Source organism: Mesoplodon bidens, assembly GCF_964165515.1.
Source record: "Mesoplodon bidens genome assembly, chromosome: 9".
Classification (NCBI taxonomy): domain Eukaryota; kingdom Metazoa; phylum Chordata; class Mammalia; order Artiodactyla; family Ziphiidae; genus Mesoplodon; species Mesoplodon bidens.
In genome coordinates this window covers 95,817,770-95,843,113 of record NC_138166.1, presented here as the reverse complement: position 1 = coordinate 95,843,113, position 25,344 = coordinate 95,817,770, and the positions used below count along the sequence as shown (strand labels likewise).

Here is a 25,344-nt window from a genome sequence, read left to right as displayed (position 1 = left end):
ATAATAAGGTGAAATATTATTGCCTGAAAATACTCTGCTAGTCTGTAAAATAAAAAGGCAGAAGCTTCAGGGGAAACCTTGTTAAGAGATATAAAAATAGTAGGAAAGTGAGGTAATTAGAGAATAAATCTGCATTTAATTATGCATGTTGTAAAACATAAATGGGAGACTAAAAGAGAATGTAGGTGAGAGGTAAAAATGAAAGCAGAAGTAAAGCAGGGATGGAAACATTTCTATAATGGGTTATGAGACAGTGTTATCTTTTTTTGGTCAATACTAAGTATTTTTCAACTCTTGTCAGAGGACTCGGAAATTATTTGCTATTCAACAGTGAATCCCAGTCCTGTCTTCACTTGACTCATAACTGGTATTGTAGAGACATTTAGTTCTGCAATGATTGTATGTATTGAGCAACATTCTGCAGCCAGGAATTTTCCTTCTGGGTGTTCATTTCCCTGAAAAATAACACTCATTACCAGGTGATGTGAATGCTTATGATTGAATTGGTTACTTTGTGTAATGACATTGTTTCAATAACTAAACAACAAGAATTTTAAAAATAAGCTATTAATCCATTTCTTGAAAAAATTGTGATCTTTAGATTTTTATGGCTTTAAGCATATTGATAATCCAGATGTCTCATCTCTGAACAAAAATGCTTAACACCAGAGATGAAACTTACACATCAAAATTTTTCCTATCTTCAGGTAGTGTCTTGGACAATTCAGATTCTCTTATCAAATTTTGCTGTTAGGAAATTTTTCTGACCTTGAAGTCATCCTCCGACCACATCCCAAAGGAAGAAGGCTCTACTTAGCCAAAAGTTCTATCTACCCCTCACATGGACCTCTTCTACCGTTCCCTCCATGAAGCACCCTTCACCTTAGCATTCCTGCGGCTGTAGATGAGGGGGTTCAGCATTGGACTGAAGAGACTGTGAAACAATAACAGCTTTTTCTCTTATTTCCTCTTTGACTAGAGTACGGGGACCATATCAGTGCCATGTCAGTGCCAAAGAAAAGCCCAACCACACCATGGTGGGAGGAGCAGGTGAAGAAAGAAGGCTTTTCTTCAGCCCTCTCCTGACTGGATCCTCAGGATGGTCCAGAGGCTGCTAGAATAGGAGACCAGCACCAAGCAAAGGGACCTAAGACAAATACACAGGCAGCAAAGATGACAGCTTCACTGATCCATGGGTCAGCACAGGCCAGTTTGAGGACAGGTAGGATTTCATAGAAGACATGGTCCACTTCCTAGGGCTCACAAAAGGAAAACCTTAGAAGGAGAACTGCATGTACCAGAGCCAGAATCAATCCACATGTCCAGGAAGTGATGGTCAGGACCGTGCACGCTCTCCAGTTCATGTCGCCAGTGTACTGGAGGGGACGACAAATCACCACAGACCTATCATAGAACATCACCACGAACGTCAGGCACGCCACATGAGCAAAAGTCAAATACAAAAATGTCTGCATTATGCATGGAACAAAGGAGAGGGTTCTATCCAGGTCTGCTAAGTTTACCAACATCTCAGGGACACGGTTGGAAGCATAGGACATGTCAATGATGACAGGTAAAAGAGGAAGAATTACACTAGGGTGTGCAGTCTGGGATGCAGACAGATGAGTCCAGAGATCAAGCCATTCCCCAACAGGCTGAAGGCAGAAAATAGAGAGAACATCCAGAAGAGGAACACTTCCATCTCTGCACTGAGTGGAAATCCTATCAAGATGTGACCCATGTCACATTTAAAGATAGTCTGCCAAGGACAGAAGGATGACAGAAAGATTAAAGAATAAAAACTGAAGTCATTTAATTCAAAAGAATTCAGAGGAAACACATACTAATTTCTGTTCTGTTTCAATTATTTTCAGTCTTAATGTAGCAAATATTTCAGAACCACATTTATAAAGGAAGAACAAAGGATTTACCATAGTGTAAAAATAATATTGTGGGGTAATAGAGTCAGTAACTTTATTCTTGATACTCTACTTCAGCTTTTCTGTTTCCTGATAGAGAAACTAATTATTTCAGCATTTTAACAATATTTACATGAACTGGTGATTTATTTTTAGCTTAAAAAATCTTACAATTTTAGGGCTTCCCTGGTGGCGCAGTGGTTGAGAGTCCGCCTGCCAATGCAGGGGACACGGGTTCGTGCCCTGGTCCAAGAGGATCCCACATGCCGTGGAGTGGCTGGGCCCGTGAGCCATGGCTGCTGAGCCTGCACGTCCGGAGCCTGTGCTCCGCAACAGGAGAGGCCACAACAGTGAGAGGCCCGCGTACCAGAAAAAAAAAAAAAAAAAAAAACTTACAATTCTAGAATTTTATTTTAGTTATTCACTTAGTACCTTTACTTATTTTTCTTTCTGTATGAAAAATTTGCTGACACCTCACGATTTTAGGTCACAGGTCACAGTTTCAAAAGACTGAGTCATAGTGAAAATAAGAAGATCCATGTCATATCTGATGATACAATATTCAATTTTCTACTTTCTAGAAACAGAAAAATAAAATGTCATATAAATGACTAAGAAATCTATGATGTAAAGGTAAGCATTTTAATTATTTTGATATGTGAATATGTAGTCTTTGTAATACATGTATATCTACCAGCTATATATTAGACATTTTAAAAAGTGATAAGAAACAAATATTATACCTATCCTTTGTTTTTCCTTTGGCAATAACATTTATGAACACTTTCTCATGTGAAAAATCTTCTATGACATTTATTTAACAGTGGAGTGGTTTTTTTTTTCATTCATACATACAATGTAACTTAGTGAATCTCATTTTTTGACAATTAAGTTATGGACTATGTCCATTTTATTCGCCATGATGTGTTATGGGGCAAAAAATGTACATGCATGTGTGTATGTGTGCGATATATGTGTGTATATATACAAAATGTGTATGTATGTATGTCTATCTATCTATCTATCTATTCGTCCTTTAAATTAAAAGCTTAGGATATATTCCTAGGAGAGGAACTGATGATGCAAAGGATGCTTTATTTGCTTGTTAAGAAAGAAGTAAAAGCAAGCCAAGCAGTTAGATAATCTAAAGCCTCACCTGGGCAAGAAACCCTCAGTGGGAAATGTGACTGACAGCAGTTTGGAAAGCTTAATTCATCCTTCCCTGGTAGTTGCCCTACCTGAAGGGCATTTCTATCATGCTGACTCCTAAGAGGCATTCTCTTTAAACCTCTGGTTCAAATGGGGAATAATCTGCTACTTTGGGGGTTTTCTTACAATTACTTGATAAGTGGTAAATAAGAAAACAACAACAACAACAAAAGAAAAATAGAGACTCCTTGAACTTGAATTCAACCTGTGTGGTGGAGAAGGAGAGCCGTGACTTCAAGAGAGGACTGTTTTGCCCCGGGTGCCAGTAGGTTGCCTCCAGCAATCAGCTCCCTCAGGGCTACCTAGACTGCAGAGATGCCTCATCCCATCACAGTCTGTGCATGTGCTTCTGGTGCTGCCCACAACCCGTGGCTGATGGTGGTGGGGATTTAATGGCCCCACCATCTGGGCCAACGTGGGAAAAATGTGTTTCACAGTTGGCTGTGGGGTTGAACGAGCCTCTGTTGCACCGACACTGCAGGTTTCCTGCCTCCCCTGCATTCTCCAATGTCACTCCCTGATAAATATCCCGCATGCCAAACTCCATCGTGGTGTCTGCTTCTGCAGGATCCCACAGGGGACAATCTGACTAACAATATGCAGACCTTGATCCTCCCATAATCACCAACCTTGAGACCTTGTGTCATTCTACCCTCTGCCTTGAGCCTTGATTTAACTGTCCTCAAATCCCAAAGGGTTGACATACATCAGATACATCCCGTTTTCACAGCTTACTTTCTAGGCTTTTGACGTTTTCCAAACGGCAACTCCTTCATATACACTGCATTTTAATCCTCCTACATGATACCCAGCTGCCACAACACAACAGATACTCCTTGAGTCGTCAATGTCTTGTATAGCAATATGTATTTTACACTCAAGCAACTTCAGCTGTGGTCAAGGCAGCCCGCTCTGATCTTGCAGCTGTGCCTTGTGGAACATAATGGATCACAGTAGGGAAACAGATGAAGATGCATATCTGCTCCTAACTCCTTTAGCTTGGAAAGGACTGATGTTACTTTTGCTCACTTTTTAGGCCAGAAACAGTCATATGTAGTCATTCTAATTTTAAAGAGAGCTAGTAAATATGGGGAATTCCTGGGATATTTGATGACCTCTGTAGCTCCAACATTTGATGGAACTGTTTTATTCTGGCTGACAAGCACTGACTGTTCTCTTGCCTTTCCCACTCTGTGCATGGTGACGACACACTGATGGCTTGAAACTGTAAGTAAGGCTCCCTCCTCCCCCTTTAGAAAGTTTGTTATGAAACATTTACCATTGCTCATACATAAAACTATTTTAAAACTCTATCCAATGTAGTGATTTTCCTCTCAATTTTAGGGTCTAATCTAAGAATTTTTCCTTATGTAACTGACATCAAAAGGAAGACTATTCTTAGCCAGTGGGGAAGCAGCAGCGTAGCACAGGCAGATCGGCTCGGTGCTTTGCGAATACCTAGACGGGTGGGAGAGGGAGGGTGGGAGGGAGGCTCAAGAGGGAGGGGATATGGGGACATGTGTGTGCGTGTGGCTGATTCACTTTGGTGTACGGCAGAGACTAACAGAGTATTGTGAGGCAGTTATACTCCAATAAAGATCTATTTTAAAAAAGACTTTTCAGCTGGACCTTATCAGCTACACAGAAGAGAATAAATTTATCATGTTCTGTTATTTAGCATAGCAACATAGCATTTAAACACCCATGGTAGATGTCATTTTACTTTGCATAGTCACAGCAAATTTTCCACATAGATAATACAGGCATACCTTGGTTATACTATGGGTTCAGTTCATACCTCAGATATATTGTGGGTTCAGTCCCAGACCAATGCAATAAAGCAAATATCACAATAAAGCGAGTCAGACATTCTTTTTTTGGTTTCTCAGTGCATATGAAAGTTATGTTTACACTATACTATAGTCTATGAAGTGCAAAATAACATTATGTCTAAAAATGTATATACCTTAATTTAAAAATACTTTATTGCTAAAAAATTCTAACCATCATCTGACAATGGAGTGTTGCCACAGACTTTCAATTTGTAAAAACACAGTATGTGTGAAGTACAATAAAGCAAATCATGATAAAATGAAGTATACCTGTAAATAGTACATTGTGAGTTAAACTCACTTGTACTAAAATTATTCTTCTTCCGATATATGATTGTCTTAGTTTTCTAAAACCCATGCAAGTAGTATGATCTGAGTACTGAAACTGTATTGGCAATGATTGTATATTTTTTTCTGGATGTAATAAAGGCATCTATCGATTGGAGAATATGGTGAGAGCCATTTTGGACACATGCGTAGATGCTCACTATCCAATGAATGACAACTGTCTTACTTACAGAAGATCAAAGGGATGCCTTGAAATGCAGGACAGTCCTGTGATGTTCTGAGCCTTGACTTCTTGCTTGGTTAAACAGCTCTCTTTGCTTACACAAAAAGAATTACCATAAGGAACAAGGCAGGCAGCCAGCTCATCCTTTCTAGGTAGGCTCATGTAAAAGTCTGGGTAAAGATGACATGGTCCTTTCTGCACTGGTGGATTCAAGGCTGCTCTGTGCACTAGCTCTTTATGAATGAGGAGTTGCTATGAACTGCTATTAAATGTGCAATATTGGTCAAAGATATCTGTAAAAATAATTACATTATCACTATAAATGTCTGGTTATTTTTTAGGACATAGTCAAAGATGAAATAGTGAGAAGTGTGATTTAAAAAAAAAGCCACTCAGTTGAATTCACATGTTGTATTTACCATATAAAATATATCCTGGGAATATGTATTATCATATACATCATTTTGTCTTTTTGAGCGGTCACCATAGTTCACTATGATGTAAAAGACACTGTTTTTCTTAAATGAATGAGGGTCGATTCAATGAAGAACACATACACTGAAGGCTGATATGTAAATCCTGTTTTGCAAAGTTGTGATTTTTGCTTTAAAGAAAGTTTTTACCATTAGGTGTTAATAATTTGACAATAATTTTATTTGAAAAACTATAATAATTCAACTAATCAGTTTGAATATATTGTTTTCTAAGGGTAAACTGGAATCAGTCTGTAATATTGGAGTACTGGAAACCTACAGAAAAATTATATAACACTTAAATGCATCTTATAGGTAATAACTGCTTTGTATTTACAATTTGGAGAAATCTAAAGAGGGAGTTCTATTAATTAAAAGAGGAAGAACTGTTTAAGTACGTTTGAAATCTCAGTTTCAATGTATGGCAGAGCTTTGAAGGTTTTAAACTAAGAAACTGAGAGAAGCATCAGTTAAGATGGGGTGGTGTCCTTTTATGAGCAAAAGCTCACATGAAGTCCTCGACATTTTATTTTCCATACATACAATCAAGTGATGGAGGATTCCATGTAACAGTGTATTAAGTATGTGATACTAAATTTAGCTACAAAACTAATTTTCTAGAGCTTAGAACTGAGTAAGAAACAACAGGAATATATAATGTTTTGAGACACTATTGAAAGCAATCAGCAATAATTAAAATATATTTAATCTCTAAACTGAAAACTTGTTAATTTAAATAAAGATGACCTATTTCTACTGATGAGGAACATTTGCGTCATACATCACCATCTTACTTCCCATTTTTCTTTCAATTGTGGTTATTTTCTACTTTGAATTATTAATCATTTATTCCTCTTTTTTTTTTTTTTTTTTTTGCGGTACGCGGGCCTCTCACTGTTGTGGCCTCTCCCGTTGCGGAGCACAGGCTCCGGACGCGCAGGCTCAGCGGCCATGGCTCACGGGCCCAGCTGCTCCGTGACATGGGATCTTCCCGGACCGGGGCACGAACCCGTGTCCCCTGCATCGGCAGGCAGACTCTCAACCACTGCACCACGAGGGAAGCCCTATTCCTCATTTTTATTAACATTATATTAATATTACTTTTTAAATTCAAATTGAAATTAAAGCTAAAAATAAAAGTTAAGATATCACAGAACACTGATACCGTTACAGCAATGGGAGAGAGAAGAAAACATAAAAGCACTGATGGCTGAATGACAGTGCAATTTGTTAACTGATGCAATTTAAGTGCATCAACTCATGGAAATAAAAAACAGTAAGATCACTTCCTCACCTGGGCAGTGGTTTCCACTGAACATACAACACAGGAAACTCTGAAAAATGTTTCTTGCACTAAAGAATTTTACTATATATCTCCACCTCAATGGTCGATTTAGAAAATCCAGAAGCACTGGCTTTCATCCTATCCTATTATGGAACCAGAAAAACATTTTCTTAAAAGATGGATGCTATCAGAGTATGATATATACCAACACTCATGAATAAAGTGGGAGAATATACCTCAGAAATAACTACAAGTCACACTTAACTATTTCATTGTTTCATGAAAGGCAATAAAATATTGCTCATAGACACTATCACTAGGACAATTGTTTTTAGGCTGATTGCTAGTTACTCAGTGATACCAAGATTAGTAGCAAATGTTATGAAAATTTTACTTGTGGAAGTATCCATAATTACATACAATTATCCTTATCTTTCCATTCAGTGATTTTGGGATAAGTTATTTAACAACTGCACATCAATACTTTCGTCTAGGTGTGTGAAGTCCTTTCATCTCTGTGGCTGAGTTCAGAAAGCCACATGCAGAGGCCACAGCCTTGACAAGGAGGCTCTCGTTTTCTTTGTCTCCTTTCCATTAGTGCCAGTTCTGGACTCCATTCTTAGTCACATTGTTGGAGATGATGTGGAGAACGTTGGGAAATAGATTCAGGATTCCTGTGCTCACAGCTCAGCTAGGAAGTGCTCCCCACGAGAACGTCTTCATTTATGAGTTCAGCTGCACTAAATACAAACTCTGGCTCAGAGAAACAGACATCCATGATATAATTTTTCTCTCACCATAGCCCAGGTGAATTCTGCTGCCTCCTCATTCTACTGCAATAATCCTTATCCCAAACCACCTACCAGTGCAAATAAATCTCATCTACATATGATAGTGTTAGTTCTGGCTGTTACCTTAAGATTCAACCTTAACCTACAGACAGTCCCACAGAAAGTAGACTATTCCTCTTTATAGTAGTCTCCATAGTGAGAAATCCCAGAGTTGAAAATGTTTACTTCACTTTCTGATGATGATGGAGAATAATAAAGCTGTTATTCTCTCCACTTTTGGGAGCAAAGTTTGGGTTTTTTTCTTTTTTAAAAAAATTGAAGCATAGTTGATTTACAGTGTTGTGCCAGTCTCTGCTGTACAACAAAGTGACTCAGTTATACACATATATACCTTCTTTTTTTAAAATATTATTTTCCATTATGGTTTATCCTAGGAGATTGGATATAGTTCCCTGTGCTATACAGTAGGACCTTACTGTTTACTCATTCTAAACGTAATAGTTTGCATCTGCCAAAGGTTGTATTTTATAATTGGTTCAATACAAACAATTCTCATAACTCTCTTGAGAATTTAGATTTTCCAAGGAGGCCCCATTAGTCATTACACCTATAAACATCTTTCCTGAGGGAAAAAAGTTTTGATGAACATTCTCCCTGGAGGAAAACAAATATCACTTGTGTTTGATTGTTTGTGCAGAAAATGTTTTGGGGAAAGTCAGGAGCAGATATGTTATCATAGAATGTAAATATATTTTCAAACATCTCAAAGGCTATAACCTGAGGCAAATATCACAGTTTAGAGGACATAACACTTGGCCATATAATAGCTTTGCTAATTCAAACTTCTTATCCCTCTGGTGGTTTATTAAGATCTGTATCTCCCTAATATCCAATAAACAGGTGCCTATAGAGCCTGTGTTGCCACTTCTAAGGGGAATAAGTCCCCTCAAGTAGATGCATATTTTCATCTACTGAAGAATGAGACTGGGATGCAAAGCGGTGAGATTATCATAATGACACGTGTTGATTAGTGTTTACTGTGTTTCAGAACCTCAGGTATATACACCACACATGGTATTTTATTTAATCTTGTGAATTGATTAATATGTTGTCGTCACGTTATAGGTGTGCATTATGAAATTAGAGAAATAAATATATTGTCCACTCTATCAACTGCCAGTGCCAAGAATGAATTACATATGCAGATAACAAATCCTCTGCTCTAACTACTGAACGTACGCTCATTTTCAAAAGCTCTTAAAATGACCTCTCAGAAAAGCTTCACCTGTTCTCCTCAATCCTTACCAACTCTCACCAACCTCATAAGCCTCCAGAATTCCTACACATATTTCCCTCGGTATGACTCATAACCTCGGAAGAGAATAAATTCTCTTTCTGTTTCTTGTTGTAAGCTTATATAAATTTACTCTCAAACATTTCTTCAAAATGTTTTTTACTATCTAGTAGTTGTAGAATGGTTTCTCAAGTGCTGCTGCACTGGGCAGGTCGTATAAGAAGGTGTCGACATTACTTTCATTTTTCCTAGCACATTTACGTCCATATAAGGTATAAACATGAATATTCAAGAAACACAGATTAGTTCTTTCAAATATGCTTTACAAGTGGAAAGCAGAGCAGGTAAATCAGGTGACCTGGCAGTTGAGATAGACAAAGCAGATTTGTAGAATTACTGTGACACGTTAGCATATTATCTTGTTGACATTATTTAGTAATGAGAACCAAATGAGATAACATATTCTTTTATAATTCACTATTAAAGTTTTGAGAGTTAACATCTTTACTAACAACAGCTGCGTCTTTTGGGGAATCTGTTACACAGAATAATGTCCGGCCCCCAAGACGATGACATCCTAGTTCCAGGAAGCTCTGAGTATGTGAGTTTACAAGATAAAAGAAATTTTGCCGATGTAATTTAGTTAAAGATCTCAAAATGCAGAGATTATCAGGGATTACCCACAAGGGCCCACTATAATTACAAAAGTCTTTTTTTTTTTTTTCTTTTTGCGGTACGCGGGCCTCTCACTGTTGTGGCCTCTCCCGTTGCGGAGCACAGGCTCCGGATGCACAGGCCCAGCGGCCATGGCTCATGGGCCCAGCCGCTCCGCGGCATATGGGATCCTCCCGGGGCACGAACCCATATCCCCTGCATCGGCAGGCGGACTCTCAACCACTGCGCCACCAGGGAGGCCCACAAAAGTCTTTGTAAGAGGGGGGCAGGAGGTCAGAGAGGAGGGAACATGAAGTTGACTTTGAAAATGGAATCAAAGAATGTAGGCAGAGTCTGTAAAATGTAGAAAATAAAGAAACAAATCATTCACTGGAGCCTCTAGAAAGAAGAAAAACCAGCAGACCCATTTCAGACACAAGACTTCTAGAAATATAGGATAATACATTTTCGTTGTCCTAAGCCTCTAAATCTGTATATGTTTCAGTAGGAATAAGAACGTAACATAGGAATGATAATGCTTTATTTTCAGTTATGAAAATAAGTCCACTTCTAACTACCGTGGGCACTCTAAAAAATTGAAAGAGAAATTGGTGATTTCTGGCTTTTATCTGAGCATATAAAGAACTTGAAAGTCATCAATCATGTCTTTGAACAAGAAAAAATGTAAACGAACTAAAAAATGAAAAACTCTTCATCATTCAAACTTGCACTTTATTAAAATTAAAAAAAAAAAAAAAACAATTTTGCTCTGTGAAAGACACTGTTAAAACTATGGAAAGTCAAGCCAAAGACTGAAGAAAATCTTTGCACATATTGGAGAAATGACTTGATTCCAAAATATACAAATAACTCTTAAAACACAGTAAGACTATACTAACCAAAGCAACCTACAGATTCAATGCAATCCCTATCAAAGTACCAATGGCATTTTTCACAGAACTAGAACCAAAAATTTCACAATTTGTATGGAAACACAAAGGACCCTGAAAATAGCCAGAGCAATCTTGAGAAAGAAAAACAGAGCTGGAGAAATCAGGCTCCCTGACTTCAGACTATACTACAAAGCTACAGTAATCAAGACAGTACGGTACTGGCACAAAAACAGAAATATAGATCAATGGAACAGGATAGAAAGCCCAGAGATAAACCCACGTACATATGGTCACCTTATTTTTGATAAAGGAGGCAAGAATATACAATGGAGAAAAGATAGCCTCTTCAATAAGTGGTGCTGGGAAAACTGGACAGCTACATGTAAAAGAATGAAATTAGAACACTCCCTAACACCATACACAAAAATAAACTCAAAATGGATTAAAGACCTAAATGTAAGGCCAGATACTATAAAACCCTTAGAGGAAAACATAGGCAGAACACTCTATGACATAAATCAGAGAAAGATTCTTTTTGACCCACCTCCTAGAGAAATGGAAATAAAAACAAAAACAAACAAATGGGACCTAATGAAACTTAAAAGCTTTTGTACAGCAAAGGAAAACATAAACAAGATGAAAAGACAACTCTCAGAATGGGAGGGTATATTTACAAATGAAGCAACTGACAAAGGATTAATCTCCAAAATTTACAAGCAGCTCATGCAGCTCAATATCACAAAAACAAAAAACCCAATCCAAAAATAGGCAGAAGACCTAAATAGGCATTTCTCCAAAGAAGACATACAGACTGCCAACAAACACATGAAAGGATGCTCAACATCACTAATCATTAGAGAAATGAAAATCAAAACTACAATGAGGTGTCACCTCACACTGGTGAGAATGGCCATCATCAAAAAATCTACAAACAATAAATGCTGGAGAGGGTGTGGAGAAAAGGGAACCCTCTTGCACTGTTGGTCGGAATGTAAATTGATACAGCCACTATGGAGAACAGTATGGAGGTTCCTTAAAAAACTAAAAGTAGAACTACCATACAACCCAGCAATCCCCCTACTGGGCATATGCCCTGAGAAAACCATAATTCAAAACCAGTCATTTATCACAATGTTCATTGCAGCTCTATTTACAATAGCCAGGAGGACATGGAAGCAACCTACATGTCCATCGACAGATGAATGAATAAAGAAGATGTGGCACATATATACAATGGAATATTACTCAGCCATAAAAAGAAATGGAAGTGAGTTACTCAAATATATTTCAAATAGTGAGGTGGATGGACCTAGAGTCTGTCATATCATACAGAGTGTAGTAAGTCAGAAAGAGAAAAACAAATACTGTATGCTAACACATATATATGGAATCTTAAAAAAAAAAAAAAGGTTCTGAAGAACCTAGGGGCAGGACAGGAATAAAGATGCAGACATAGAGAACGGACTTGAGGACATGGGGAGGGGGAAGGGTAAGCTGGGCCGAAGTGAGAAAGTGACACGGACATATATACATTACCAAATGTGAAATTGATAACTAGTGGAAAGCAGCTGCATAGCACAGGGAGATTAGCTTGGTGCTTTGTGACCACCTAGAGGGGTGGGATAGGGAATGTGGGAGGGAGACACAACAGAGAGGGGATATGGGGATATATGTATACGTATAGCTGATTTACTTTGGTATACAGCAGAAACTAACACAACATTGTAAAGCAATTATACTCCAATAAAGATGTAAAATAAAAAACCCTCACACACACAGTAAGAAAATGAATAACTCAATTTAATAATGGGCCAAAACCAAGATGGACTTAATTGATATTTATAGGACATCCATCCAAAAACAACAGAATACACATTTTTCTCAAGTGCTCATGGAACATTCTCCAGGATAGATCATATCTTGGGTCACAAATCAAGCCTTGGTAAATTTAAGAAAACTGAAATTGTATCAAGTATCTTTTCCGACCACAATGCTATGAGACTAGACATCAATTACAGGAAAAGATCTGTAAAACATACAAACACATGGAGGCTAAACAATACACTACTCAATAACGAAGTGATCACTGAAGAAATCAAAGAGGAAATTTAAAAATACCTAGAAACAAATGACAATGGAGACACGACAACCCAAAACCTATGGGATGCAGCAAAAGCAGTTCTAAGGGGGAACTTTATAGCAATACAATCCCACCTTAAGAAACAGGAAACATCTCGAGCAAACAACCTGACCCTGCACCTAAAGCAATTACAGAAAGAAGAACAAAAAAACCCCAAAGCTAGCAGAAGGAAAGAAATCATAAAGATCAGATCAGAAATAAATGAAAAAGAAATGAAGGAAACGATAGCAAAGATCAATAAAACTAAAAGCTGGTTCTTTGAGAAGATAAACAAAATAGACAAATCATTAGCCAGACTCATCAAGAAAAAAAGGGAGAAGACTCAAATCAATAGAATTAGAAATGAAAAAGGAGAAGTAACAACTGACACTGCAGAAATACAAAAGATCATGAGAGATTACTACAAGCAACTCTAGGCCAATAAAATGGACAACCTGGAAGAAATGGACAAATTCTTAGAAATGCACAACCTGCCAAGACTGACTCAGGAAGAAATAGAAAATATGAATAGACCAATCACAAGCACTGAAATTGAAACTGTGATTAAAAATCTTCCAACAAACAAAAGCCCAGGACCAGATGGCTTCACAGGTGAATTCTATCAAACATTTAGAGAAGAGCTAACACCCATCCTTCTCAAACTCTTCCAAACAATTTCAGAGGAAGGAACACTCCCAAACTCATTCTATGAGGCCACCATCACCTTGATAACAAAACCAGACAAGGATGTCACAAAGAAAGAAAACTACAGGCCAATATCACTGATGAACATAGATGCAAAAATCCTCAACAAAATACTAGCAAACAGAATCCAACAGCACATTAAAAGGATCATACACCATGATCAAGTGGGGTTTATTCCAGGAATGCAAGGATTCTTCAATATACGCAAATCAATCAATGTGATACACCATATTAACAAGTTGAAGGAGAAAAACCATATGATCATCTCAATAGATGCAGAGAAGGCTTTCGACAAAATTCAACACCCATTTATGATAAAAACCCTGCAGAAAGTAGGCATAGAGGGAACTTTCCAAAACATAATAAAGGCCATATATGACAAACCCACAGCCAACATTGTCCTCAATGGTGAAAAACTGAAACCATTTCCACTAAGATCAGGAACAAGACAAGGCTGCCCACTCTCACCACTCTTATTCAACATAGTTTTGGAAGTTTTAGCCACAGCAATCAGAGAAGAAAAGGAAATAAAAGGAATCCAAATTGGAAAAGAAGAAGTAAAGTTGTCACTGTTTGCAGATGACATGATACTATACATAGAGAATCCTAAAGATGCTACCAATAAACTACGAGAGCTAATCAATGAATTTGGTAAAGTAGCAGGATACAAAATTAATGCACAGAAATCTCTGGCATTCCTGTACACTAATGATGAAAAATCTGAAAATGAAATCAAGAAAACACTCCCATTTACCATTGCAACAAAAAGAATAAAATATCTAGGAATAAACCTACCTAAGGAGACAAAAGACCTGTATGCAGAAAATTATAAGACACTGATGAAAGAAATTAAAAATGATACAAATAGATGGAGAGATATACCATGCTCCTGGATTGGAAGAATCAATATTGTCAAAATGACCCTACTACCCAAAGCAATCTACAGATTCAATGCAATCCCTATCAAACTACCATTGGCATTTTTCACAGAACTAGAACAAAAAATTTCAAAATTTGTTTGGAAAAACAAAAGACCCCGAATAGCCAAAGCAATCTTGAGAACGAAAAACGGAGCTGGAGAAATCAGGCTCCCTGACTTCAGACTATACTACAAAGCTACAGTAATCAAGACAGTGTGGTACTGGCACAAAAACAGAAAGATAGATCAATGGAACAGGATAGAAAGCCCAGAGATAAACCCACGCACATATGGTCAACTTATCTTTGATAAAGGAGGCAGGAATGTACAGTGGAGAAAGGACAGCCTCTTCAATAAGTGGTGCTGGGAAAACTGGACAGGGACATGTAAAAGTATGAAATTAGATCATTCCCTAACACCATACACAAAAATAAGCCCAAAATGGATTAAAGATCTAAATGTAAGGCCAGAAACTATCAAACTCTTAGAGGAAAACATAGGCAGAACACTCTATGACATAAATCACAGCAAGATCCTTTTGGACCCACCTCCTAGAGAAATGGAAATAAAAACAAAGATAAACAAATGGGACCTAATGAAACTTCAAAGCTTTTGCACAGCAAAGGAAACCATAAACAAGACCAAAAGACAACCCTCAGAATGGGAGAAAATATTTGCAAATGAAGCAACTGACCAAGGATTAATCTCCAAAATTTATAAGCAGCTCATGCAGCTCAATAGCAAAAAAACAAACAACCCAATCCAAAAATGGGCAGAAGACTTAAATAGGCATTTCTCCAAAGAAGATATACAGACTGCCAACAAACACATGAAAGAATGCTCAACATCATTAATCATTAGAGAAATGCAAATCAAAACTACAATGAGATATCATCTCACACCAGTCAGAATGGCCATCATCAAGAAATCTAGAAACAATAAATGCTGGAGAGGGTGTGGAGAAAAGGGAACACTCTTGCACTGCTGGTGGGAATGTGAATTGGTACAGCCACTATGGAGAACAGTATGGAGGTTCCTTAAAAAACTAAAAATAGAACTACCATATGACCCAGCAATCCCACTACTAGGCATATACCCTGAGAAAACCATAATTCCAAAAGAGACATGTACCAAAATGTTCATTGCAGCTCTATTCACAATAGCCCGGAGCTGGAAACAACCTAGGTGTCCATCATCGGATGAATGGATAAAGAAGATGTGGCACATATATACAATGGAATATTACTCAGCCATAAAAAGAAACGAAACTGAGCTATTTGTAATGAGGTGGATAGACCTAGAGTCTGTCATACAGAGTGAAGTAAGTCAGAAAGAGAAAGACAAATACCGTATGCTAACACATATATATGGAATTTTAAAAAAATGTCATGAAGAACCTAGGGGTAAAACGGGAATAAAGACACAGACCTACTTGAGAATGGACTTGAGGATATGGGGAGGGGGAAGGGTAAGCTGTGACAAAGCGAAAGAGAGGCATGGACATATATACACTACCAAACGTAAGGTAGATAGATAGTAGGAAGCAGCCACAGAGCACAGGTAGATCAGCTCGGTGCTTTGTGACTGCCTGGAGGGGTGGGATGGGGAGGGTGGGAGGGAGGGAGATGCATGAGGGAAGGGATGTGGGAACAGATGTATATGTATGACTGATTCACTTTGTTAAAAAGCAGAAACTAATAAAAAAAAATTTTTTAAAAAGGGCCAAAAACCCTGACAGACAGCTCTTCAAAGAAGATATTCAACACTACCAAACGTAAAATAGATAGCTAGTGGGAAGCAGCCGCATAGCACTGGGAGATCAGCTCTGTGCTTTGTGACCACCTAGAGGGGTGGGATAGGGAGGGTGGGAGGGAGGGAGACTCAAGAGGGAAGAGATATGGGAACATATGTATATGTATAACTGATTCACTTTGTTACAAAGCAGAAACTAACACACCATTGTAAAGCAATTATACTCCAATAAAGACGTAAACACACACACACACACACACACACACACACAAAAGCAAGATCCAAGATTTACTGAAATATTAAAAAAAAAAGAAGAAGAAGATATTCTGGTGGTAAGTAAGCATATGAAAAGATGCTCCACATCTATATCATCAGGAAAATGCAAATTAAAATAACAATGAGATATCAGTATACACTTAGTAGAATGGCTAAAATCCAAACACAGGCAACGTCAAACACTGATTAGGATGTGGACCAAAAGGAACTTTCCTTCATTGCTGAAGGAATTCTTTTTCATTCATTGCAACATGGTACAGTCACTTTGGAAGGCAGTTTGATAGCTTCTTAAAACACTAAACATACTCTTACTATACAATCTACAAATCGCACTACTTGGTATTCACTCAGAGGCAGTGAAAACTTATGTCCACACAAAATCCTGTAAACAAATGCTTATAGCAACATTATTCATAATTATCAAAACTTGCAAGTAACAGTGATGTCCTTCAACAGGTGAACAGTTAAACAAACATCCATACAATGAAAATATTATTCAGTGATAAAAAGAAATGGTCTATCTGCCACAAAAAATGTGGAGAAAACTTAAATGAATATTGCTATGTAAAAGAAGCCAATCTGAAAATGTTACATATTATATGATTTCAACTATATGACATTCTGGAAAATATAAAACTATGGAGATATTTAAAAGATCAATGGTTGTGGGCTTCCCTGGTGGCGCAGTGGTTGAGAGTCCACCTGCCGATGCAGGGGACACGGGTTCGTGCCCCGGTCTGGGAAGATCCCACATGCTGTGGAGCGGCTGGGCCCGTGAGCCATGGCCGCTGAGCCTGTGCATCCAGAGCCTGTGCTCCACGACGGGAGAGGCCACAACAGTGAGAGGCCCGCATACCGGAAACAAAAAAACAAAAAAACAAACCAACAACCCAATCAAGAAACGGGGAGAAGCCTTGAATAGACATTTTTTTCAAAGAAGACATACAGATGGCTAACAGGCTCATGAAAAGATGCTCGGCATTGCTAATTATTAGAGAAATGCAAATTAAAACCAAAATGAGGTACTTCCTCACACCAGTCAGAATGGCCATTATCAAAACGTCTACAAATAACAAATGATGGAGGGGATGTGGAGAAAAGGGAACATTTGTACACTGTTGGTGGGAATGTAAATTGGTACATCCACTATAGAAAACTGTATGGAGTTTCCTCAGAAAACTAAAAACAGAGCTACCATGTAATCCAGCATTTCCAATGCTGGGTATATATCTGGGAAAAATGAAAACACTAATTCAAAAAGAAACATGTACCCCAATAGCAGCATTGTTTACAATAGCTAAAATATAGAAGCAACACAAGTGCCCAATGACAGACAAATGAAGAGAAGTTATGGTATACACACACACACACACACACACACACACACAATGGTATATTACTCAGCCATAAAAAAAGAATGAAATTCTGCCATTTGCAGTGTCATGAATAGACCTAGAGGCTATTGTGCTTAGTTAAATAAGTTAGACAGAGAAAGACAAATACCGTATGGTATCACTTACATGGAATCTAAAAAACAATACAAATGACTGTATGTGCATAACAAAAAAAGCCTCACTGATATAGAACACAAACTAGTGGTTATCAAGGAGGAGAGGAAAGAGGAAGGGGGCCAATTATGAATACGGGATTAACAGATACAAACTACTATATATAAAATAGATAGGCAACAAGGATATATTGCATAGCACAGGTAATTAGACCCATTTTCTTGTAATAACTTTTAATGGAATCTGTAAAAATATTCAGTCACTAAGCTCTACACCTGAAATTAATACTGCATTATAAATCAACTATATTTCAGTTAAAAAAAAAACTTCTAGAAGAAAACATACACAGTACTCTCTTTGACAATGGTCTTAGTGATTTTTTTGGATGTGTCCCCTCTGTCAAGGGAAGCAAAGGCAAAAATAAACAAATGGGAATGCACCAAACTAAAAATCATTTGCACAGTGAAGGAAACTATCAACAAAATGAAAAGGCCACGTACTAAATGGGAGAAAATATTTTTCAAATGATATATCCAATGATGGGTTAATATTAAAAATATACAAAAAACTCATACAACTGAACATCAAAAAACCACACAACCTGACTAAAAAATAGGCAGAGGATCTGAATAGACTTTTTTCCAAAGAAGACCTACAGATAGCCAACAGGCACATGAAAAGGTGGTCAACATCACTAATCATCAGAGAAATGTAAATCAAAACCACAATGATACATCATCTCAAACCTGTTAGCACGGCTATTATAAAAATGACAAGAAATAACAAGTGTTGGCGAGGATGTAGAGAAAAGGGAACCCTTGTGCACTGTTGGTGGGAATGTAAATTTGTATATCCACTCTGGAAAACAATGGGGAGACTTCTCAAAAAATTGAAAATAGAACTACCAACCATAAACAAGATGAAAAGACAACCCTCAGAATGGGAGAAAATATTTGCAAATGAAGCAGCTGACAAAGGATTAATCTCCAAAACTTACAAGCAGCTCATGCAGCTCAATATCAAAAAAACAACCCAATCCAAAAATGGGCAGGAGACCTAAATAGACATTTCTCCAAAGAAGATATACAGATTGCCAACAAACACATTAAAGGATGCTCAACATCACTAATCATTAGAGAAATGTAAATCAAAACTACAATGAGGTATCATCTCACACCAGTCAGAATGCCATCATCAAAAAATCTACAAACAATAAACACTGGAGAGGGTGTGGAGAAAAGGGAACCCTCTTGCACTGTTGGTGGGAATGTAAATTGATACAGCCACTATGGATAACAGTATGGAAGTTCCTTAAAAAACTAAAAATAGAACTACCATACAACCCGACCCAGCAATCCCATTACTGGGCATATACCCTGAGAAACCCATAATTCAAAAAGAGTCATGTACCACAATGTTCATTGCAGCTCTATTTACAATAGCTAGGACATGGAAGCAACCTAAGTGACCATCGACAGATGAATGGATAAAGAAGATGTGGCACATATATACAATGGAATATTACTCAGCCATAAAAAGAAACGAAATTGAGTTATTTGTAGTGAGGTGGATGGACCTAGAGACTGTCATACAGAGTGAAGTAAGTCAGAGAAAAATAAATACTGTATGCTAACACACATATATGGAATCTAAAAAAAAAAAAGTTCTGAAGAACCTAGGGGCAGGACAGGAATAAAGACGCAGACATAGAGAATGGATTTGAGGACATGGGTGGGGGGAGGGTAAGCTGGGATGAAGTGAGAGAGTGGCATGGACATATATACACTATATACACTACCAAATGTAAAATAGATAGCTAGTGGGAAGCAGCCACATAGCACAGGGAGATTAGCTCAGTGCTTTGTGACCACTTAGAGGGGTGGGATAGGGAGGGTGGGAGGGAGATGCAAGAGGGAGGAGATATGGGGATATACATATATGTATAGCTGACTCACTTTGTTATAAAGCAGAAACTAACACACCATTGTAAAGCAATTATACTCCAATAAAGATGTTAAAAAAAATAGAACTACCAAATGATCCAGCAATTCCACCTCTGGATGTTTATCCAAAGAAAACAAAAACACTGATTTGAAAAGACACATGCACACCAATGTTCATAGCATCATTATTTACAATAGCCAAGATACGGAAGAAACCTGAGTGCCTATCAATAGATGAATGGATAGAGGTGATATAGTATATATACACAATGGATATTACTCATCCATAAGAAAGAATGAAACCTTGCCATTTTTGACAACATGGATGGAACTAGAGCTGTTATGCTAAGTGAAAGAAGTCAGAGAGAGGACAAATATTGCATGTTTTCATTTATATGTGGAATTTTTAAAACAAAACAAATGAATAAACATAAAACAGAAACAGAGATATAGATACATAGAAAAAACAGGTGGTTGCCAGAGGGGAAGGAGGGAGGGAAGAGGAAAGAAATAAGTGATGGAGGGGATTAAGAGGTACAAACTTCCAGTTGCAAAATAAATGGGTCATGATATGAAATGTACAGTGTGGGGAATATACTCAATAACAATATATTTGTATAGTGATAAATTATAACTAGACTTATGCTGGTGAACATTTTGAAATGTATAGAAATATCAAATCTCTATGTTGTGTAGCAGGAACTAACATAGTGTCATAGGTCAATTATACTTCAAAAACAACCAACCAACCAAACTCATAGAAAAAGAGATCAGGTTTGATGTTACCGTATATGGGCTGGTGGGGACTGGGGGAATTGGGTGAAGGCAGTCAAAAGTTACAAACTCCCGGTTCTAGGATAAATAAGTACTAAGGATGTAATGTACAATATAATAAATATAATTAACACTGCTCTATATTATATATGAAAGTTGTTTAGAGAGTAAATTCTAAGAGTTCCCATCACAAGGAAAAATTTTTTTCTATTTCTTTGATTTTTTATCTCTATGAGATGATGGATGTTTACTAAACTTATGTGATTAAAAAGTTCACTTTGTATGTAAGTCAAATCATTATGCTCTATATCACAGAGCTGTATGTCAATTATATCTCAATAAAACTAAAATTAAAATTAAAAAAATAAAATGGCACAAATGCAAATTTTGAGGGAATTATTCTGGAGTATTTCCCAGCATGATAAAAGTTATGATCTCATGAATGCAGAGAGCTCAGCAAATCAGAGGCAGGATAAGTGTAACCAAAACATCGCTTGGGGATATTATAGTCGCACTTCGAAAACCAAAGAGAAAGTATTCTCAAATCTCAGAGAAAATAATTATACCCATTACCATCAGGGAACGTTTCTTTCAGATGGGAAAAATATTTTGTTTAGTGTTTCTTGCAGTGCACCTACTGGCAATAAACACTTAATTTTGTTTGGTTCTATTTTTTTCTCTTACTGGATCCTTGGGATACAGTCCTTATCTGTTATTTCTCATTTGGACTTATTTCCCAGTAAATATAGGCAAATTCAGGCTCTCAGAAATTTCCTTTACTTGACCATTTATTCACCCTTTCTCTGTTCCAAGCTGTAGATTCAACTACTAATTTCGTGTAAGTTAATAAGGGATGTAAAAGCATCAGTCAGTCTACCGAGCTCCTGTGCTTTAGAGTAGGAGAGTTATCTGTAAGCCTTACTCATATGATTACTGCTTTCCATATTCACTGTTAAGTCTTGCCTCAGGGTGAACCACAAGAGATTTAGAACAAGTATCCACCCTTCTTCCCTCTAAAATACAAAATGAAAACCCTGAACTGAAAATCAACAACTCTAAAAATGAAGTTGATAAATTGTATTTAATTAAATTTAAAAACTGTTGCTCTGTGAAAAGCACTGGTAAGAATATAAAAAGTCAATACACATACTGGAGACAATCTTTCCTCATATAGGAAAAATGACTTGATTCCAAAATATACAAGGAACACTTAAAGTCAAAACCCTAACAGACATCTATTCAAAGAAGATAAACAGATGGCAAATAAGCATATGAAAAGATGCCACATATCTTTGTCATCAGGGAAATGCAAATTAAAACAACAATGAAATATCACTATATGCCTAGTAGAATGGCTAAATTCAGAATATTTACAACACCACACACTGATTTGGATGTGAATCAACAGGAACTTTCATATATTGCTGGGGTGAAGTCAGTTTCATTCATTGCAAAATGGTACAGCCACCTTGAAAGGCAGTTTGACAACTTCTTAAAAAAATAAACATACTCTAATCTATGATCTACCAATTGCACTACTAGGTATTTATCCAAAGGATCTGAAAACGTATGTCTACATGAAAACCTGTACAGAGATGTGTAAAGCAGTTAAATTCATAATTGCCTAAATTTGAAAGCACTCAAGTAGTCCATCAGTTGGTAAATGGATAAACTGTGGTGCATCAAGACGACAGAATCTTATTTTGCACTAAAAAGAAATGAACTATCAAGCGTATAAAAAAAGACATAGGAGAAACTTAAATCCATAGGACTGAGTGAAGGGAGTCAATGTGAAAAAACTACATACTTTATAATTCTAACTATATGACATTCTGAAAAACCAAAACTATGGAGGCAATTAAGAGATCAGTGGTTGCCAGGGACTAGTAATGAGGGAGGAAGAAGAGGTGATTTTTTAGGGCAGTGAAACTACTCTGTATGATAGTATAATGGTGGATGCACATAATTATACACTCGTGCAAACATAGAGAATATACAACACCATGAGTGAAAACTTATGTAAGGTGCAGACTTCGGGTGATGATGATGTGTCAATGCAGGTGGATGAATGATAATGAAGGTGCCACTCTGTGGGGAGATGGTGATAATGGGGGAGGTTTTGTATGTGTGGAGGCAGGGGGTATATTGGTTATCTCTGTACTTTCCACTTAATTTTGCTGTGAATCTAAAATTACTCTAAAAAATAAAGTTTATTACATAAAAATGGGCAAAAATGTAGAGATACCTCACCAAAAAAGATACAGGTGGCAAGGAAGCACTTGCAAACACACTCAACATCACATGTCATCAGGGAATTTTCTATTAAAACAAGAATGAGATACCACTGCACATCTATTAGAATTGTAAAAATTCAAACATCTCTGTATTACTGTAAAAACTTGGGTGCTTGCTATGTTTCTCAGTGGTCGAAACATGGAGTCCAAACTGCCACTGCCATTCCCATCAGGGCTCTGAGTCAGGCATGACGGAAAACAAGCTCGCAGGCTCCACCACCACCCGAAAAGCTAGAATGTAGTAGGCACGGTCTACCCTTCTCTTTCCCTCTTGAGAAAGAGCTGGGAGTTGGGAATTTTCTCCAGATCCTAACACAGTGGGTCAGGGAGGCGAGGTGGATATGGCAATAAAATACCATAAATTTGCCTAAAAGCTTCACTCTATCTCTTCTTGGCTTTCTGTTAGTCTGGGGTGCTGCGAACTCCTATGTGGTTTCTGGTGTTCTCAGAAAGGCAATTTGATCTATATTATGTCATCTTCATGGAGGAAGGGGGGGCTTGGGGATTCCTATTCTCCCATCTTTGTGATGTTGCTCTTGGATAATTCTCATCCTTAAGTCATGTATTTTGTTGGAAAATTTTCTTGAGTTCTAGGGTAAAAATTCACTAAACCATAATTGTGCCTTGTGTCATATTGTTCTACTTTTCTGCAATACTCTGTGGAAAGCAGCCTTCACTTGAGCATCCCTTACACTGTAGAAAAGGGTGTTCAGTAATGGGTTGAAGACAGTGTAAAACAGGAAAAGGATCTTCAGCTGCTCCTCTCGTTGACTATTGCCAGGGACCACATAAACCATCATGGCGATGCCAAAGTAGAACCCAACCACACAGAGGTGGGAGGAGCAGGTGGAAGAGGCTTTCTTGCAGCCCTCATTTGACTGGATCTTCAGGATAGCCCAGAGGATGCGCACGTAGGAGACCAGCATCAGAGAAAGGAGTGCAGTTAAGATAAACGCACCATCAGCAAAGAGGAAAATTTCATTGATTCAGGTTTCACCTCAGGTCACTTTGAGGACAGATCAGACTTCACAGAAGAAGTGGTTCACCTTCTGGGGCCCACAGAAGGGCAGCCTTAGAAAGAGACTTTCTTGTACTAGGGCCAGGGGAAATCCACGTGCCCAGCAAATGATGGCCAGGACCGTGCACACTCTCCAGTTCATGATGACAGTGTATTGCAGGGAATGGCAGATCACCACATACCTGTCATTGGACATCACCACCAAAGTCAGGTGCTCCACGGAAGCAAAAGCCAGATAGAAAACCATCTGCATAGTGCATGAGAAATAAGAGATAGTTTTTTTGTGTTTCACTAGGTTTTCCAGCATATTGGGTAAATTGCTGGAAGCATAGGATACGTCAGTGATGGCCAGATGAGAAAGGAAGTAGTACATGGGGGAGTGCAGTCTGGGGTCTAGGGAAATGAATCCCAAGATCATGCCATTTGCCAGCAGGTTGAAGATATAAAATAGGAAGAAGATAACAAACAGGAACAATTCCATGTCTTCACTGAGCTGGAATCCCACCAGGATGAATTCTGTGACCCATGATTGGTTCCCCTCCATTCTTTTTTTTTTTTAAATATAAATTTATTTATTTATTTATTTATTTATGGCTGCGTTGGGTCTTCATTGCTGCGTGCGGGCTTTTCTCTAGTTGCAGTGAGCGGGGGCTACTCATCATTGCGGTGCACGGGCTTCTTATTGTGGTGGCTTCTCTTGTTGCAGAGCACGAGCTCTAGGTGCACAGGCTTTAGTAGTTGTGGCACACAGGCTTAGTTGCTCCGCGGAATGTGGGATCTTCCCAGACCAGGGCTCAAACCCGTGTCCCCTGCATTGGCAGACACATTCTCAACCACTGCGCCACCAGGGAAGCCCCCCCCTCCATTCTTAATGACAGTCTGTAAAGGAGTGAAGTGTGGCGGAAAGGCCAGAGCTGGATAACAATGAAAACTGGAGTTATTTATCTGAAGTGAATTCGAAGTAGGCTTCTATGCTTCTCCCTACTTCACTGAGTTTTTTCTTCAATATTTCTCTGCCTTTTTGTTTTTCTTACTTCTTATTCTAAAGTAATTCAAAATTTCAGATAAGTATCAGGAATTATAAACAATACTAGTATATACACTTTACCAATTTTTTTCATGTTTGCTTTATCATTTCTTTTTCTCTGTATATATTTTGTTAATTTTCTCTGGAC

At 37.9% G+C, this 25,344-nt stretch overlaps 1 pseudogene across 1 annotated transcript; it reads right to left on the bottom strand.

The window, feature by feature from the left end:
* Positions 1-852: 852 nt before the first annotated feature.
* On the bottom strand, positions 853-24,713 carry LOC308622786 (olfactory receptor 2A2-like; annotated as a pseudogene). Its single transcript has 2 exons — positions 24,507-24,713; positions 853-1,559 (listed from the first exon to the last, which is right to left on the bottom strand). The product of its transcript is annotated as an olfactory receptor 2A2-like (transcript).
* Positions 24,714-25,344: the final 631 nt, after the last annotated feature.